General features: G+C 30.4%; 1 protein-coding gene across 6 annotated transcripts in view; it reads left to right on the top strand.

Moving 5' to 3' along the window:
* Window positions 1–19052, top strand: part of LOC142327738 (organic cation transporter protein-like) — a 458452-nt gene that overhangs the window by 346183 nt on the left and 93217 nt on the right. The window contains exon 1 of one of the 6 annotated variants that reach the window (XM_075371033.1): window positions 69–111. The exons of the other annotated variants lie outside the window; for them this stretch is intronic. The gene's annotated coding sequence lies outside the window, so the exon portion shown is untranslated. Of the gene's footprint in view, window positions 1–68; window positions 112–19052 lie in introns of those variants that run through there. 6 annotated transcript variants of the gene reach the window in all.

Genomic DNA, 19052 nt, shown 5'->3' with positions numbered 1-19052 from the left:
TATAATTACATTTCTTTTGAGATTTAAAAAAATATATTTTTATATTTGGTTTTTTGTTTTCTGTTTAGGTCAGTACCAGCCATTAGGTTAATTCAAAAATAAGTACGTTCAGTAAGTACATAGCGCTTAAAATTAATTTCTTTAGATTTATAGAACTTAGAAAGAGAAAAAAATCCCTTTTGGCACGCCGGAAGGCGGAGGTAGATTTCACCGGTGCTAAGTAGGGGATAAAAAAGATTTCCACCTTAAAGTTAAGAAAAACTTCCAATTTACTTAGTAATACAATGGTTGCATGTGAAAAAAAGTTTCACGTGTTTAGCGTACGGCAAGCTCCATCTTCTTAAAATTCCGCAAAATTTTGTTCATCCCTTGCCTTACGGGCTGATCATATCAAAAATTGTTGCAGACAAAAGTTTTAGGTAATGTTTAGAGGACTAACGACCCCTTTAAACCGAATCTATTCTTTGCCTATTAAAGGAGGTATGATTCTTTTTGTCTTCAAAACCACATTTTTTCAATCCCCTGGGCCAATGGTTGGTGATATCAAAAAATTATATTTACATAAGTTTTAGGCCTTTATCCAAAGAATAGTAGGAAGTTTAAACGAAATCGATATTTTACTTCATAAGAAGGTTATAGCGATTTTTTTTTTCGAAAAAGCCCCTCCATTTTCACCCCCATGGTATGATTTTGTCCATTAACGAACTTTATATATATAAATGTATTTATAAACTTTTGAGCTGACTGTTGTTTTAGGATCTGGTGGATGTGAAACGCGAAAATACGTCAAAATTTTCCGACGTTTACAGAAGCCAAATAATGGTACCCATTACAATAGGTAGCCTTTAAATAAAATTTAGAAATACATCTACCTATAAACCATCCATTTTTCGGTCTAAGATCCACCACACTATGCACTCAGTATAATGGTAACTAAAAATGTTAAACTAAGAGAGTAGAGTTGTAACACCATTTTAAAGGACATTAAAAACAAAAATTGACCCAAGAAATAACAGACTAAGACGACTGTAACCAACATTGTTTACATTTAACATCTTTTTGCTTTTGACATTAGTGGAAAATAATTAAATGGCTACAATTTTGGTTGTATATATTGTAGCAGGATGGTTTTTACGTCTAAAACTGTTGAAACCATTTTAAAGGTTAATGAAATTGACCGACCTTTAAAATAATGTCATAATCCTACCCTTTTCAGTAAGTTTGTGAGTTGTCTCTTTGGGTGCTTGGGGCGCGGTGGTCTCATTCCAAAAAAAATTAGATCGTATCGATATAGAAGCTTTGAGATTCTCAAAAGTATTTTTTTTATTCTGCTTTTTACAAAAAAAAAATGTTTGTTTTACAAGAAAAATGCTTTTTAAATTTTCTTGTAAAAATACTGGTTTTAATGACGTTGACCTGAACTTATTATTGGTTGTATAATTTATATATATATTTTTTATTGTAATTTTTACCTCTTTTAGAAAATATTTTACGTACAACTGTAGACGGAACATAACCATCGATTTATTTAGATAGATATTTGTCATGCTGTTAGTAAAACTCTTTCTTATTAATTCACATTTACGAGCGTAAATTTGATCCGTAAATCTTGTAAACTTAAAAACGGACCATTCTACAAAAACTGTTACATCGTGTAAACTTTAAACGTATTCCTGAAAGTGGTACGTGTGGAAAAATTCTTATACTCCCTTAATGAAAATTCTTTTCTATAGATAATCTTTCTTTTTTTTTACAAGTACATTTTACAATCAAAATATGAGCTTTAGCTTAAATTTCATAGTCAGAAACGTAAATCTATTAAATATTTTAAAAATTTGCTTAATCATTCCTTAATTTTTTTGTAACGATTTTTTGAGATAATATTTTACTATTTTTGTCAGCCTCTTTGTACACAGATTTGTAAATTTGACTTTATATAACTTGATTTAGTCGTAAACGTTTCGAGTAGTTTAACCTATATATTTTTTTCCTAGTTAAAACTATTATTTATTACTTTCCCGGGTTAGAATCCCGTTCAGGCGTGCCATTTATCATACGCTACAAAATTTTCATTTTCCCAACGTACAGTCTTCGAACTTTTGTGGTGAATTAATCTTTAAAAAAAAAGAAATATTTTTAAATCAGGATGTATATAATAAATAATAATTAATTTGTATTATTTAGAATTAATTTTTTAATTATTTTTACTTTATAAAAAATTCATAATTTTTAAATGTTATTTTTTAATTTATTTTTTCATGTCAGAATTACGTTTATTAATTAAGTATGAACTAATATAGTATTATAATTATAACAAATGTTAATTAGCTTAACAGAAATCCTAAAACAATATATTTTCCGAATTAATTGATGTTATTACAGAATATCTTAACAATCTTTGCATTCCTTCGTCTATATTGTAATTAACCATTTGGATCCTCCATCAGGATTATATAATTTTCATATACTGACGACGTGTACAGTTTTTTTTTTTAATTACTAGAAATGTTTATTGTTAATTTATCTTTTGCTCACGGATTTTCCTTAAAACATTTTTCTTTTCTTTTCATGGACTAATGCAATAGAAGTTAATAAATGTATTTATTTTTTATCGTAATTAAGATCAACATATACGATTCTAAATTACATCGTTTTTTCTGAGGAAGCAATTTTAAAAATATTCGGGTCATGATGAAATAATTCTTAGGTAATGACTGTAATGATATGGTTGTTTGAATCTTTCTAAACCTGACGTCTTTTAATATACGTATGTATTGTTTTAATGCAATTTTTATCTAAGGAACAATATATTAATTTTTATATGAAAACTTTTATTGCTTATCAGATTAAAGAAAAATATACGAAAATCTTAGTTGATAATCTTAATCCGAACTGTTTTCTTGTCATCTTGTTATAAATTAAATCTAAATAAATTTATAAAATTGTTATTAATATTGCTGTAAATAAACGATTTACATTTCAAAACAAATTCTTGCATTAAACGCAGATCGCCGAGTCAAAAATCAATCCTTCGCTTCATTTATCAAGTGAATTTTTATTTTACATCTAATGAACTACTTGGTTTTATAACATATTTCAATATTATAAAACAATTATAATTCTATAATGCGTTAATATTTCTATACTTGCTCGCAGATTTACTTCTGCAGCGTTAACTGCATATTTACAGCGGCCGGTGTAAGCATATTATTTTTTCATATAATTCTTTGCGTAATCCTGGTAATCCTGAATTTTGTAAATCGTTAAACAGTTTAACTTATTACTTTGCCGGATACATAGTTATCGTGTTAGGTATAGATTATACTATACCTCTCTCTTTTCCTGTTTAGCCTCCGGTAACTACCGTTTAGATAATACGTCAGAGGATGAATAAGGATGATATGTATGAGTGTAAATGAAGTGTAGTCTTGTACATTCTCAGTTCGACTATTCCTGAGAGGTGTGGTTAATTGAAACCCGACCGCCAAAGAACACCGGTATCCACGATCTAGTATTCAAATCCGTGTAAAAATAGCTGGCTTTACTAGGACTTGAACGCTGGAACTCTCGACTTCCAAATCAGCTGATTTGGGAAGACGCGTTCACCACTAGACCAACGGTGAGTTGATTATACTATACCCAAGAGAAAGTATTGCTAATGGGGCCAAATTTTGTATGTGGTGATTTTTGCAGATTTTCACGTTTCCATGACCCCTATATCCAACAAACATATGTTAGCGTTGAAAAATTCCAGATATATGTACGGCGCCTATTTTTTCTTCTTAATTATTCTCCGTACTGGATAGACTGATTCGGATGAAATTTGACACGATGATTTCTGTGTATGGGATTTGCCTTTTAATTTTGGTAAAGGATTGGTCAAGGCAGGAGACAGAAACAGATTTAATAGGTCTCAGATTTCAAAACTTTACTCAAAGGGTTGGCCAATTTTTTCACGTAATTTAGTTCCCTTTCGGTAACTAAAACACTTTCTGATGGTATTTAGTCTTATTTAAACACCCTATAAGAGGGTGAGGGCAAAAAACATTTTTTGTTGTTTCACATTCTTGTACTAATTTGATGATTCCATTACATTAATCTGTATTTTTGGTTACAAATGGTCAAGGGGTTGGGAGATACAGTCGTAATTGATACTTCCCGTTTCTCAAAATTTTAATCAACGAGTTGAATAGTTGTTTTACGTAACGTTTTACTTCAATAAGATACTGTTATGTTATGAAAGCGTCATTGTTTGACCTTTTCTTTTTTTTCTTTTTCCTGTTTAGCCTCCGGTAACTACCGTTTAGATAATACTTCAGAGGATGATTGAGGATGATATGTATGAGTGTAAATGAAGTGTAGTCTTGTACATTCTCAGTTCGACCATACCTGGAGATGTGTGGTTAATTGAAACCCAACCGCCAAAGAACACCGGTATCCACGATCTAGTATTCAAATCCGTGTAAAAATAGCTGCCTTTACTAAGACTTGAACGCTGGAACTCTCGACTTCCAAATTAGCTGATTTGGGAAGACGCGTTAACCACTAGACCATCCCGGTGGGTCCATTCGTTTGACCTGTCCTAATCGATTTTTGTCTTCAAAAAGATTTCGTTTAATACGCTTAAAAATCATTTTCCTTTTTGAAAGCTTTTTAATTGTAACTTATTTTCCCAAACAAGTTAATCTTGAATTGAAAGCGTTTCACAATATTTACGTTAATGTTACAGTTTCTATGCGTAAGACGTTTTAAATATTATACTATAGATTGACCAGATTGCGTGTACTGTTAATTAGAATCTAAAAATAAACTGTGATTAAGAATAAATAGAGAAGCTTTTATAGATAAAATACTGTTCGTAGGATTATTAGTCAATATGCTGATTTTGCTCATTAGAATATATCTGCTATATAATCCTATCTTATATTTTATCGATAGGATTTGTCGCTTGATCGAATAACGAACGATCTTTATTGTGTAGAAACAATTAGAAATTGAAAAAAAGAAAGATATCAATTCCGAGGTCTATAAATAAAGTATGAAACTAGTTTTTTTTGGCAGCCAAAGTGGCAACACTGTAAAGTTGCTAGTAAACATATGGTTATATTAACAGCCGATTTATATTAGGTATTAATATTTTTAGCCTATTGTTGCCACGTAAGACGTAAACAAACTTTTCGTGAAACGAGTTTTTGTTGTGCGTTACAAAAATGAGTGATACTAATTACGAGCAACCTTGTGCGATCAAGTTTTGTGTTAAAATCGGTGAGAATGCTACTGAAACTTTTGCAAAATTGAAAAGGATGTAAGGAGATGACGCTCTGTCACGAGCCCAAGTTTTTAGGTGGTTTAAAGCATTTTCAGAGGGCCGGGAATCAGTTGTGTACGATCCGCGCTCTGGAAGACCGTTAACGTTGACGACAATGTTGAGCGAATCAGAGACTTAAAACGGTAGGACCGGCGATTAACTATCAGAATGAATGCAGAAAAATTGAATTTGAACCGTACCACAATCCATAAAATTTTGACAAACGAATTAGACGTGAAAAAAGTTTGTGAAAAATTGGCCCTAAAAAACCTCATTTTTCTAAGAAATTGATTTTCTAAAAATATGTTAATACTGGTGATGAATCTTGGATATTTGAGTACGATCCAGAAAAAAAAAACGCCAGAGCAAGGAATTGCACACTTCAAACTCACCACGTCCCAAAAAAGCAAAAATGAGTAAATAAAAACCACGCTAATTTGTTTCTTCGATAGTAATGGCATTGTTCATAAGAAACTTTTGCCTACAGGACAGACTATAAATCAGTATACTTACCGAGAAATTCTTGAAAGATTGCGGAAAAGAGTTGCCCATGTGAAAAAGCCATCAAAGACAACTGGATGCTGCACCATGATAATGCACTCTCCATTAATGAGTTTTTGACTATAAAAAAGCATTCCTGTAGTTCCTCAACCATCTTATTCACTTGAGTTGAGTCCGTGACACTTTTTCCTGTTCCCAACTTTAAAAAAAAACACCTCAAGGACATCATTTTGGAACTGTAGAAAATATAAAAAACAATGTAATCGACCATCTGAGGAATATTCCGGTTTCTGATTGCCAACATTGCTACGAAGCATGGGAGTGCGTTTGCGTGGCTTCCGAAGAGAACTATTTCGAAGGTGATAAGAGGATTGTAAATAAAAAGTTTTTCTAAACCAGTCTCATTACTTTATTTACAGACCTACTATTATACATTAATAAAATTAATGTATAATTAAAGTATTTTGAGATCTTTTGTCATGTATTGAAAATTATTGGGGAATGTTTGGCCTGTAATGAACAACTGATAAGGTAGGAGAATTTCGGTCCACGTAAAAAACATGTAGGATATAGCTATTTTTTGATGCGTATATATATGACTGTTTATAAAAACCGTTTCAAGAGTTCAGGAGATGGTCCCCCACATCGAAATAAAGAAAACACTTTATATCGACTATGTCCGGAAACGCTCAGTTATTGGCTATCCGTCATTTTGTATGTCGAAATATAAAAATCTATTTCTGAGGAACAGTTAATCGTATCGAGCTGAAATTTAGTATACTGCTAGCGTACATAGATGTTTATTTATATAAAAATAATGAACTTGATATCTCAATCCATTTCAAACTGACGGCCATGTAAATCTTTCAGTTATTTATATCTCTAGAACCGCTGATTTATTTAAATGTTACGTTATTACAAAAAAATGTTAAGCGTTTTACGAGAAAAAAGATACCTTATTTATTCATATCCGTTCAATAAAAACAAAGTTATGGCAAACATTTTAGAAGCGAGTCACATAAGATTTAAGGACCAGTTTTCATTTCCTCCCGATTAAAATTAAATAACTCGACACGATCTTTACTGGAATAATTTTATTAATGTTATCGTATAATAAATTATAATTTAACTTGTTGAAAATATTACAATAAAATAACATATTATTGAAATCATTAAAATATAATAAAAAAATAATAATATTGAAAAAAATTTGCATTGCACTTTTTCGTTTAATGAATAGATATTGGTTATTAAACAAACTCTATTTTTTTTTTTTCAATTAGAATTTATTTAACAATAATAGATTAACGTATCAGAAAATAAAACATTAATAAAAGAAACTATATTAGCTGTTCAAAATGACTGTTTAAAATATATCCATCGAGACGTTCACTCATTGACTCTTTTCAAAGATACCAGGTATCTGACGAAAACTCTCAATCCCGCTTAGAATTCTTGTGCGCAGTTCTTCTATGGCTTACTCGGCGGTGTCGTTAACAGTGTTTTTAAATGGCCCCGTTAGAAAAAGTCAAGAGAATTGAGATCGGGAGACCTTACAGGATATCCTATTGGGCCTCCCGACCGGTCCGTCCGTTTAGGTATGCTTCATTTAGGTGATCTCAAACTTGTAATTTGTTATCAGCCGGAACCTCATCTAGCATGAACCACATTTTGATTGTAATTTTTATTCAAGTAAACTGTAGGTACACAACAGCATACGAAATTTCATCCTATACAATTAAATATTGCTGAAAAATAAATTTTTATGATCAAAATATAAAATAGTGGATAGCAGATAAACTAAATGTTTTCAGACATACGCGTATGTGGGGATTTCAATGTAGGGACCATATTGAAACGATTTTTATAGACACTTTATATTTTATTATTATTTTTTTTTACGTAATTCATTACTGCCTACCAAATTCTTTGTAAATATAAACTTTTCATATACACAAGCTATTTATTTATTGCTTAGGTCGACGTTACATCGCTGATAACGATAACCTTTCTATTTCACATAAAGCGAATTTCTGGTTGCTTCATTGGATAAAAAATTCTCTTGAAATATTAAAATTGATTTTCGTTTTCAACAAATTCAAACCGAGCGCTTTCGTTTTGTAAAACTTTAAGCTTGTCATCATTATTAAAAATTTATTTAATATATATGATATATAATACAATAGTTTATATAATACACTTATCTTATATTCCCATTTTAAGTAATCTCATCTCTTGAGCATTCCTCAAAAAGTCAGAACGACTTTTCGTAGATGCAGAAAACGGACTGTCCAGTTCATTGTTTTCTACCCGTAAATATGAATCGTGGAAACCGGTACATAAGGAATAAAAAATGTTTATTTTCACATTGTGTTTGTCTTTATGAATTAAAATCTTTAGTAAAAATAATAAACTTTATTCTTAAAAAATAACAATATCCACCTCTATCAACCAGATAGACGGACGGAACTGTTTTTACGTAACTCAATACAATACTTTGGCTTACGAGAAGTGCCTTTAGGCTTCCATTGCGATTTTTAATAAATTATGACTATTTCAAAAATTTTCTTAGCAATTTATTTAAACTGCAATTAAAAAATTTTTTGCTTTCCATGAATTCTTGTTTACGACTCTACGCTTTCATTATTTTTATTTATCCCCACAACTATCACTGTCACTCATTTTTTTAAACTATTAAAATCTTAATATAAACTTAAAAAAAAACCTACGAACAGTTTCACCACATCAGCAGTAGAAAAAGTCTAAATAACTTAGAAAAATGTTCATCAATTAGCAGATTATCATAAGGTTTAGAATTGTAACAAACAAGTCCAGGACATGCGCTGTTTCAATTCTAAGCAAAATTGTTTAGTCTCCATAACTACCTACAGACTGCATTGGGGCATGTCCTGTTCCACTTCTATACAATTCATTTAGTATATATATATATATATATATATATATATATATATATATATATATATTCTATAAGATGATACATATGTGTACATTTGTAAACGTATAAAGTTCTTTAAGGGATTTCAATGGAATGCCCTTTCTGCGTATCATTTTTTCGTATTCAAATTTATTAATGGTTTCCGTAAACTGGAACCGATTAAAACATTGCGGCAAAAAAAAATTAGTTCTTATTTAAATTTACTTTTTTTATTTCCATTAATGTTCTATTATTAGTACGGAGATTTAGAAGCTGTTTTTAAATTTTTTTGTAAAAATAAGCTTATCGTAGTAAAACTAAAATAGTTGTGTAAATATATTTTGTTTCAAATAATAACAATCTATGTGTTATTATTACCACTCTCATTTTCAGTAGATTATTTATATATATTTTTATATTTTGTTTATTTCCTGTTCGGTTACCTCTATTTCACAGATTAATAATTATCCGGAAAAAACTACTATTTCTCCTGTAAACAGATTAATTATAATTTATTCATCTTTTTTTTTTTGAGAATTTAATATAATTTATTTTATATTAAATGTAGAATTATTCAGATAACATTATTACTTTATTAACGTGAAATAATTATAATAAAATTTTAATTAATCCTTTGCTACTTAGGTTAATTTGAAAAGCGTTACGGAATATTTTTTAAACTTTTTTATTTCATCGTAATCATTCCGTATTTCTGATTTAAAATCTTTATGGTAGAAAAAACGTGAAATACCAGAGATTGACGTGACAAACAAAACGAAATAACTTTGGTTATTTCAGTAAAGACAACTATTATTATTTCAACTCGTAATTAGTACACGGCCATCTTCAGTGTGTCAAAAGTGAATGTTTTCAATTATACTTTTTTCTCTTCATTCGTTCTTTGAATTGACTAATATAATGTAAATGAAGTACGTATTATTTCTTCTTTTTTGTCACGATTTCTAATTGCACTTTTCTATCGATGTCTTCGTTTCTTTCTTTCTGTTTTTTTCTTTAATGAAACATTGTTAAAAGAAAAATTTTAAATTACAGTATCACCTTTGATATAATTATTAAATTGTATTGTTTTTTTTTTTTAATTTGTAATAAATTTATTTTGTTACAAGATTTACAGAAAGCATATCTATTAATTTTTTTAATAAATATCTCTTTTTCATTGTTTTTTTGTCTTAAGCTCGATAAATCTGTGAGAAAGATACTAATTAATTTAGATTTCCAACGGAGAATTAGAAATTTTAATGTCGACCTCTGTGACCGAGTAGGTAGCGTCTCGGCATTTCGTGCGGAAGTTCTGAGTACACTTCGACTACACTTCATTTACATTCATACATATCATCCTCTGAAGTAATACTTTCCGGTAGTTCCGGAGGCTAAACAGAAAAAATATAATAACCCTGAAGTAAAAGGTATATTTATATATATATATATTTTTTTGTTTATAATCTAATGTCAACGTATTACAAAGTAGAATGAGTGAAAGAGTGTTACTGTCTAAAGTAATAAAATGTATTACATTTGCTAAACATTTCATCTAATAGAACGTAATAATATTAATATCTTACAAAAACCAAATTTATAAAAAAAAAATACGAATAATACTCCTGTAATGACACGATAAAAATTTAATATTATATAATATTTATAATATAATATATTAATGTTATTTAATATTATATTATATTTTAATACAATACGAATAGGATAGGGCAGCTTACATTTTAATATTAACTAATCATTTTATATTTAAATGACTTGAAAATAATGACATGGTATAATTGTTAAAGGTCCGATGTTTACTGTAATACAAACGAGGTCGTGGTTTTAAATAGACTTTTATTCAAAATCAGTAAAAGATCTTTAATAATTAAAAATAAATTATTGTTTTTATATTTATGTAAAATCTCTTTTTCAAACCGAATGAATCATCCAATTTTAAAGGGTTATAAATGAGTACCCCCCCCCCCCCAAATTACAAAATAGTTTATTTCATTCTATTTCTGGACATTCTTATGTTTTAGGTAGATTTCATAAGAAAGCTACCTATTGTAATGGGTACCATGATTCGACTTCCGGAAAATTTCGACATATCTTCGCGTTTCACATTCCCCAGACACCAAAACCACTGTCAGCTCAAAAGTTTATATATTTCACTTTCTTATGGACACGATAATTGCCGTAATTTTGCGCCAATCACTTTCAAATTGTTCCTTAAAAAAAACATCGACCCAAAATCTCGGTCGAGTTCGTTAACGGCCAAAATCGGTCCATTTGGGGGAGGGGGGACTTTTTCGAAAAAACAAAATATCACTATAACTTTCTTATTAAGTAACATATCGAATTCGTTTGAAGCTCCTACTATTCTTTGGATAAGGGCCTAAAATATTTGTAAGTAAAGTTTTTTGATGTCACCAACCATTGGCTCACGGGGTGGAAAAAATGGGGTTTTGTGGGAAAAAATCACATCTCCCTTAATATGCACAGTATCGCATCGGTTTAAAGTGATCCTTAGTCCTCTAAACATTACCTAAAACTTTTTTTTGAAGTAATTTTTGATATGACCAACCCTTACGGCAAAGGATGACCAAAACAAAAAAAAAAATGGAAAAATTATCGCTAAAACTTTCTTATTAAGTAAAATGTCGAATTTGTTTAAAGTTCCTACTATTCTTTGGATAAGTGCTTAAAACTTGTTTCAATAAGTTTTTTTATATCACCAATCATTGGTCCAGGTGGTGGAAAAAATGGTGGTTTGAAGACAAAAAACATCTACCTCCCTTAATTGGCACAGTATCGAATCGGTTGATCGTTAAACCTGTAAACATTACCTAAAACTTATGTTTGAAGCAATTTTTGATATGACCAACTCTTACGGCAAAGGATGACCAAACTTTTTCTGGATTTGTAAGAAGGTGGACTTACCTATGTGAAATGATAATTTTTTTCACATGAAACCATTGTATTGCGTAAATTTGAAGTTTTTCTTAATATTAAGTTAGAAATCTTTTTTATCCCCTATTTAGCTCGGGTGAAATTTACCTCCGCCTTCCGGCGTGCCGAAAGGAATATTTTTAATTTATTTAATGTACCCGCATGAACTTTCGAGATGCCAAAATTTATCAAAACGTTTTTTCGTTTAATCTTTGTGGGTCAATTTGGATCATGTGACCTAGGAAACTTCTATTTGAAATGGTTGTTTCTAATTCTTGTCGATTTTCTAAAATATTTTTGTTAACTTTATTAAAAAGAAAAAAACTCTTGCCAGACATCAAGGAATGTTAATGTGAATGTAAAGGATGTTAATATTTTCGTTTGCGTTCAATGTTTGCACTGTTATTATGAATATGATCATCTGATTTCACACATACGTCCCTCCTTCTTATTCTGTACTGCTTATATTTTCTTCCTATATGACTGATCCAGGTTCATTCAATGGTAGCATTTCAGTTTTTCCAAAAAAAATTTAATAATAGTAATAATAACAGCCTTCATTGAAATAATATTTACAAACTTAAAATATTTTACAAAAGACCTCTTGGTCCCTCTTTTGTCTATGGCCATCAGAAGGATTGTGGTACTTAAAAGAAAAAAATTTCTTTTTATTAAAGATTAAATTACTGAATTAAAGAATATTTATATTTCCAAACCTTTTTATTATACTATTTTATTATACTATTAAAGTATACTTAATACTGGCCAACCACTTCCATAAGCCGGCCTCCGTTGCGCGAGTGTCATTGTCTCGGTCTTTCATCCGGAGGTCCCGGGTTCGAATCCCGGTTAGGCATGGCATTTTCATCTCTGAAACAATACCTAAAGGTTGTCCTGGAGGTTTAAAAAAACACTTCCATTAAGATACCGCTTCAGATTCTCCATTTCCAAAAATTCCTTGTTAAAAAACTTTATCCTTATCCCCTGTAGAATAGAAATGATTTATCTGTTCAGATAAATCAATTCGGCTCTTCCCTTAAAATACCGTTTATTTAAATTAAAATTTTCATTACCGTATACATAATTAACCGTCAAGTCTAGTTCTTTGTAAATTAGACGACTGCGACTGTTGTTCAAAATACCTATGTAATCTGACTGCATTTTATTCTTAAACATTCTACAATAGAATTCACTTTAAATTCTAAGTAGATGTAGTCGAGCGGTACGTTACACTTTCGAACAAACTCTTTTCATTCGTAGTAAAAATACATTCTTTTTTCTATAATATGCCGTACTAAAACATTTGGATACTTTGTCTCTGGCGGCTTGAAACAACGCTGTACCTATTTTAAATGGAGTCTAATTGTATGCAAAAAGATAGACGTCGGTACGATTTCCAGATACAAACTATAAGCTAGCGTATTCTGCGGAAAAACAAAATACTGTTTTAATGAAAAATCTCTGCAGAATCTCAACCTTATCGTACATCCTAAACCCTCGACTTTGGGCACCGTAACAAATTATCGATCTACACACCATATTAAATATAACCGGTTTTTTTCTCAAATGCGATATTAATCGTTGCACAGCAGAATACTAAATGTATTTTCGGCCGATTTCGCCGCTTGTAATTTTTTCCTTAAAATGCATTCCAGAGATAATTTTGATGAATGTGTTACATCCAAATATTTGTAAACCTTTACAACTTCTATTCGTTTTTTTCTGTACCATCGCTTTTCATGTTTTTTTTAGTTTCCCGCTTTCCGAAAAAAACATAATTTTTTATTTACCATGATTTAACTGTAAATTCCAGTTCTGGCAGTAATGTAGCGAACCTCTGTAACGAAATCGGATCTTCAGCTGGCATGACGATATCATCAGTATAAGCTTATAACAACTTTATTAAAATGCCTGCTATATAAACAAAAAAAAGAAAAAAAACTAAAATATGTAAGATTATACGACCTCCTCACACTCACAAAATGTATTCTCCATCCAGAAAATAAAAAAAGTTTGTCTTGTTTAGTTTAACAAAGTGAAATTGAACTGAAAGGAGCCCAATTTGACAAAAATAATGATTTAAAAAGAGCTTTACGTTTGAAGAAGAATCGTGATTTGTTTAGGAAACTAACAAATCGTGTTATGAGTTCAGATTGATCGTATTTTGAATGAATAAAAATACGAACCGTAAAAAAAATTAATCTTACTTAAATTAAAAAAAATTGTCTTAATCCTTAAAAATTATAACTGTAAGATGAGTTAAAATAAATATTTTCGTGCTTTTACGTTTCACAGAAGTTTCAAGATTAGTTTCACTAAATTCAAGAATATGAAATTAGATCGCTTGATGTACATTTATTTTTTTTTATTTTCAACTGATGTAATTTCTATTATTTTTAATCACGTAAAAAAATAATGAGCGTCATTAAAATAAATATTCTAATTATTTGCAAGCAAAACAGTGGAATTTTTTAATTTATAATACAGATCACGCCTAACTTGTATTTATTACTATTTTATTACATATTTATTACTAATATTTTTTATTTGATTATAATAGGCATTTTCCTGTTTTATATCGATTTAATAATATAGAATAATAATTATTAATGCTGCGAAAATTATTCTCGTGGGGTACATTAAAAATAATTAAATCTATTACAAACTCGGAACTGTAATATATATTAACAATTACAGTAAAAAGTACTGTCTAATAAAAACGAAAAAAAAAGTAAAACCTGGATACCCGCCAGAAATTAACATAACGTTGTTTTGTGGTGTTATGAAAGCCGATAAGAAAACATTATAAGCGAGGTGCGCATTTCTCATCGATGCCCGTTATTTATACAGTTTGGTAGTTGTCCATGTGTTTCATTTCATTATGCTTTGTTTTACCTGAATTGAATTAAGAAGTAGTATTTTTTGATTTTTTTTTATCGGATTTAAATTCCTAACGTTTACTTATAATAATAAAAAGAAAACGCGTAAATTCTGTTAATTAGAATTATGTTATTTTATTAAATAATAATTTAATTAATAATAGTTGTGTTATTTTTTTTAATAATTTTTAAGTTGATAAATTGTTACAACCGTTTAAAATATTTATGAAGGTGTGACTAAAAATGCAAAAATAAATTTTTAAACAATTTATGCGATATATTTTGTCTTGCAAAAGATTAATAAAAATGGTATTGATTTGCGTCGCAACTTAGGATTTTATTTTTCATTTTAATAAAATAGAAAATTGTATAAAATTAATTTCTACTTAACAAAAATCTAAAAAGTGTAAATCCTAGTACTTTCCAAGCTGTTACTTCATCTTCAGGGATGTTAATTTAAATTCAAATCAATAGTCGTTTTTAAAATTAAACTGTTATGTTTATAATTGTCGGTCGTCAAGAATAAAATTAATTTGTCGCAAACATCATATAAACATGATCCCGGAGGTTATAAAAAAAAGCCCACCGGACCCGTCGGACCGGATCAGTTGTTTAACAGCTGATTTTCGAAGTCAAAAGTTCTGAGGTTCAAATCCTAGTAAACGGTAATCGCCTTTACATGGATGTGAATACTAGAATCATAGTAACATCTTTTTAAGATGTTACTCCATCTTCAGGGATGATTTACACTTTTTAAATTGTTAGTAAGTGGAAATTTAATTTATACAATTTTAATAACACTAACGGTGCCAAATGCTTAGTAAAATAAGAAATTACGAGAAGAATATTTTAAGAAAACCGAAAGAATGAACATTCACAAAAGTTACGACAGTACAAAGATGAAAAACCATATTTATAGTTGTTCACGAGGTACATGGATGGCCAGATTGAGAAAAAAGAAAGCTTTTTATTAAAACGTATCCGAGATCACTTTGTCCGTAAAATATTATTTTTATAACGGTAAAGGAATAGTCTATTCAATAAAGTAAAGATAAGTAAGATATTTAAGAAAAAGTGCTTAGCTATAAAAAAACAAATTAAATAATTTTATTATTAACCCCTTTTTGTTATGTAAAATATAATTCAAATAACTAACATTTTTTTCAATTTCTTCTCTTGAGGACACTTGACTGCCTCGTGTTACGTAAGTCTGTTCTTATTTAATTACGGTCTCTCCTAATGTCATTCAGAACCATACACTTATCGACAAAGTGCAGAGCGTCACGTCTTCTTTCCTAGAATTGCAAGAAGATTAGAACCGCTACTATCTTGACTAGGAATGGAATGAGAGGCGACATGCAACTCCTCGCCCGTATTGTAGTATACGCAAAACTCCTTACTTTGTGTAGGATTACTTTAAGCCCCCGAGTCGTAACAAACTTTGAGTACAAATTACACATTTCTGTCGCTATTGCCCTCTTACTCCACGACCGCTTAATCTCCTCCCTTTTATATTTAACAGCATCAGTGAGAAATACGTTCTCAGATTATTCCAAAGTTTACCGCATTCTTGTTCTGACCCAAATATTTTAGCCGAGTCTCCATTTCGTAACTTTAACCAAACGGTCGAAAATTAAATTAGTAAAATACTTCATTCGATTAAAAATTCGATTACACTCGTAGCTATATTTAGAAAGAGAAAATGAGATTATTTTGTGCTCTAAATGTAGAAATACAGGTTAGAGATATATTTTGTTTCTAATTATCCTAATGGTATAAGGCAGTATAAGTTAGGTGTGTCCCACCCTAGACACTAGTGTGTCGCTCAGTCCCGTAGGGTGTGTCGCGAAATTTTAGAATTTAAAAATAAATTTTACGCCGTTCAGAAAGTCATTATACAATGTAATTTATATTGCCCGTGAAACCTTTAACGTAAAATTTATTTTCACAAATTGTACCAGTCGATACATTCAACGATGCTCTTCTGCCGAAAATTTTGGTCGATGGTGAACACCTGTAACAATGCTTAGGTACGTTACCGAGTAAAAAAAGTAAACTCTTTCCGCTCGGTAATAAAGTTGTTCTTTGTCGCCTCGTTAAGAGATTTATCCCTCAGCGTAGGGATTTATCAAGACTGAGGTAAAGTTTTGGAAATCAGCTTACACAAAATAAGAAAGAATGTCTGAAGAAGTTAATAAAAAAAAACACCTAAATCCGTCGTTAATTTTAGTAACAAAATACTTCCCTAACTTGTCCGTTTCAAAGTTATAGTAGGTTATTTACCCTTTTGTTACTGGTAAAATCAACGTACAAAATGTCATTAAATTGACTGTCGATGAAAAAAAATGGAATGTTAAACTTATCGTGCGATTCTATCGTGAAAACAAAATTTCTAGACACTTCAGTACAGTCCTTTTGGTTTATGCGCGATATCAGTATTTCGCAACCGAAAAGAGGGCCGTAAAAGTTTTGTTACCGTTTTAACGTTGTACTTGTGCGAATCAGTATTTTGTACGATGAAAATAGTGAAATCTAAACAGAGGAATAGACTGGTAAATCTTGAAGATTTGCATGTTGGCTTGTCAATCTTAAGGCCACGTGTTGGCAAACTCTGTGGATCACACCTAACGCAGACTTCACATTAATTTTAGCTGTGAGTTTTAAAAAAAAAAATCAGTAATATTTTTTTTAATCGTACTTCTGGTATAGATTACGGTATTTCAGGCACTTACCTTTGTCTTTTTCTGATCAATATTTTTGGTCAGATGTGCAATGTGGGTTTTGCCAACCCACAATAGCAGCAATATTCTTTCATTCATTTCCATCTCTTTTCTTTTTCCTGTTTACCCTCCGGTAATTACCTTTCAGATAATACTTCAGAGGATGATATGTATGAGTGTAAATGAAGTGTAGTCTTGTACAGTCTCAGTTCGACCGTGATATCTCGTTCCTTGAGATGTGTGGTTAATTGAAACCCGACCGCCAAAGAACACCGGTATCCACGATCTAGTATTCAAATCCGTGTAAAAATAACTGACTTTACTAGGACTTGAACGCTGGAACCCTCGACTTCCAAAACAGCTGATTTGGGAAGACACACTCACCACTAGACCAACCTGGTGTGTTCATTCATTTCCATCTTGTCTTTCTCCGACGCCACTCGACGGGCTGTTTGTATTTCGAAGAATGTCTCCGCTTAGAATTAGGTACTACGTATTATAATTATTATTACCAGTATCATCATTATTGTTAATGAAGAACAAATAAGTTTGTCGTCGGTCAAAAAAGATGGAACCACTGATATAAGGTTTTACGTCTTAAACATTATTACGGGCTATTGAAAATAAGAATCTCAAAAATACTTCAAAAAGCAGCATCTTTATTTTTTTAAATTTATTTTATTTTTATGCAATACCGGTGTAATGTAGTTTATTTTATTTTTTTTAGATTATACTATTGTAGGAACAGAATTGATTCTTTTTGTTGTGTAATATTGAGATCATTTTAGTGTGATAGCTTGGCATGCCCCTTTATTTATTAAAACATATTGTTTGGTTGATACGATTGAAGTTTTGTTTTTTCCCGTCTTCGGATAAAAAATTCTTCGTTTTGAAAAGAAATAAAATGTTTAATTGTTGTTATTATTATTATTTTGTTTTTAAGACTTGTATTTAAATAAATGTTCTCCAGACTTGTGCCTTTCCTCTCTTGTAATAAAATATTAAACTAATTAAAACATTGTTGAAATTTTAACTCGTAATTTTCGTGTGAATTCACATTATTGCAATATTTAATTACTTCACCGTTATAAATGCAATTATATAATACTACATGCTATTGTATATTGTATGTAATAAGTTTTTTTTAATGTTTAATATTCCGTTACGAGATGTAGAAATTCTAGTTGCTTTTCTTTTATTAAATAATCGTATACGCCTGACTATTATTAATAAAGAATAAGATATGAATATTTTCAGCGTTTTTTTTTATATTTCTCCAACCAGTTTTCCGTCTACTGCCGGGTGCCGGGTCTGGTGTGTTGTGTGTGTGTATGTGTTCGTAGGTGTGTGTGTTTTTTATGTGTGGCTGTGTTCGTGCGTGCGCGCGCGCGCTTGTGTGCTACCCCTACCGGCTTGCCAGGCCTGTCATAGCTGCAGATGTAGTGTAATATAAGTGTAAATTTTGTACCAGTACCGGTAAACTTGTAGTCTGGAACAGACTCGGTATACCGTATCTGAGATGTGTGGTTAATTGAAACCCAACCACCAAAGAACACCGGTATCCATTAAGAAAAATATTGTTGCGTGTTTTTTGTTTTGTTATTATTTAACACTGAAGGTTGTATTATTTTGAAAAATAGTAGGGACTTCTAATATTCATCATGTACAGTATTATTGTTAAAACATTTTCAAATTAAGAAAAAACAATATCGATTAGAAAAGATTGTTGTACCATTGAATGCATACAGTTCTTTTGTACA

This window comes from Lycorma delicatula, chromosome 7, assembly GCF_047948215.1.
Source record: "Lycorma delicatula isolate Av1 chromosome 7, ASM4794821v1, whole genome shotgun sequence".
In the NCBI taxonomy this organism is placed as follows: domain Eukaryota; kingdom Metazoa; phylum Arthropoda; class Insecta; order Hemiptera; family Fulgoridae; genus Lycorma; species Lycorma delicatula.
The sequence above is the reverse complement of the archived record's forward strand: the minus strand, read 5'-3'. Positions and strand labels throughout refer to the sequence as shown.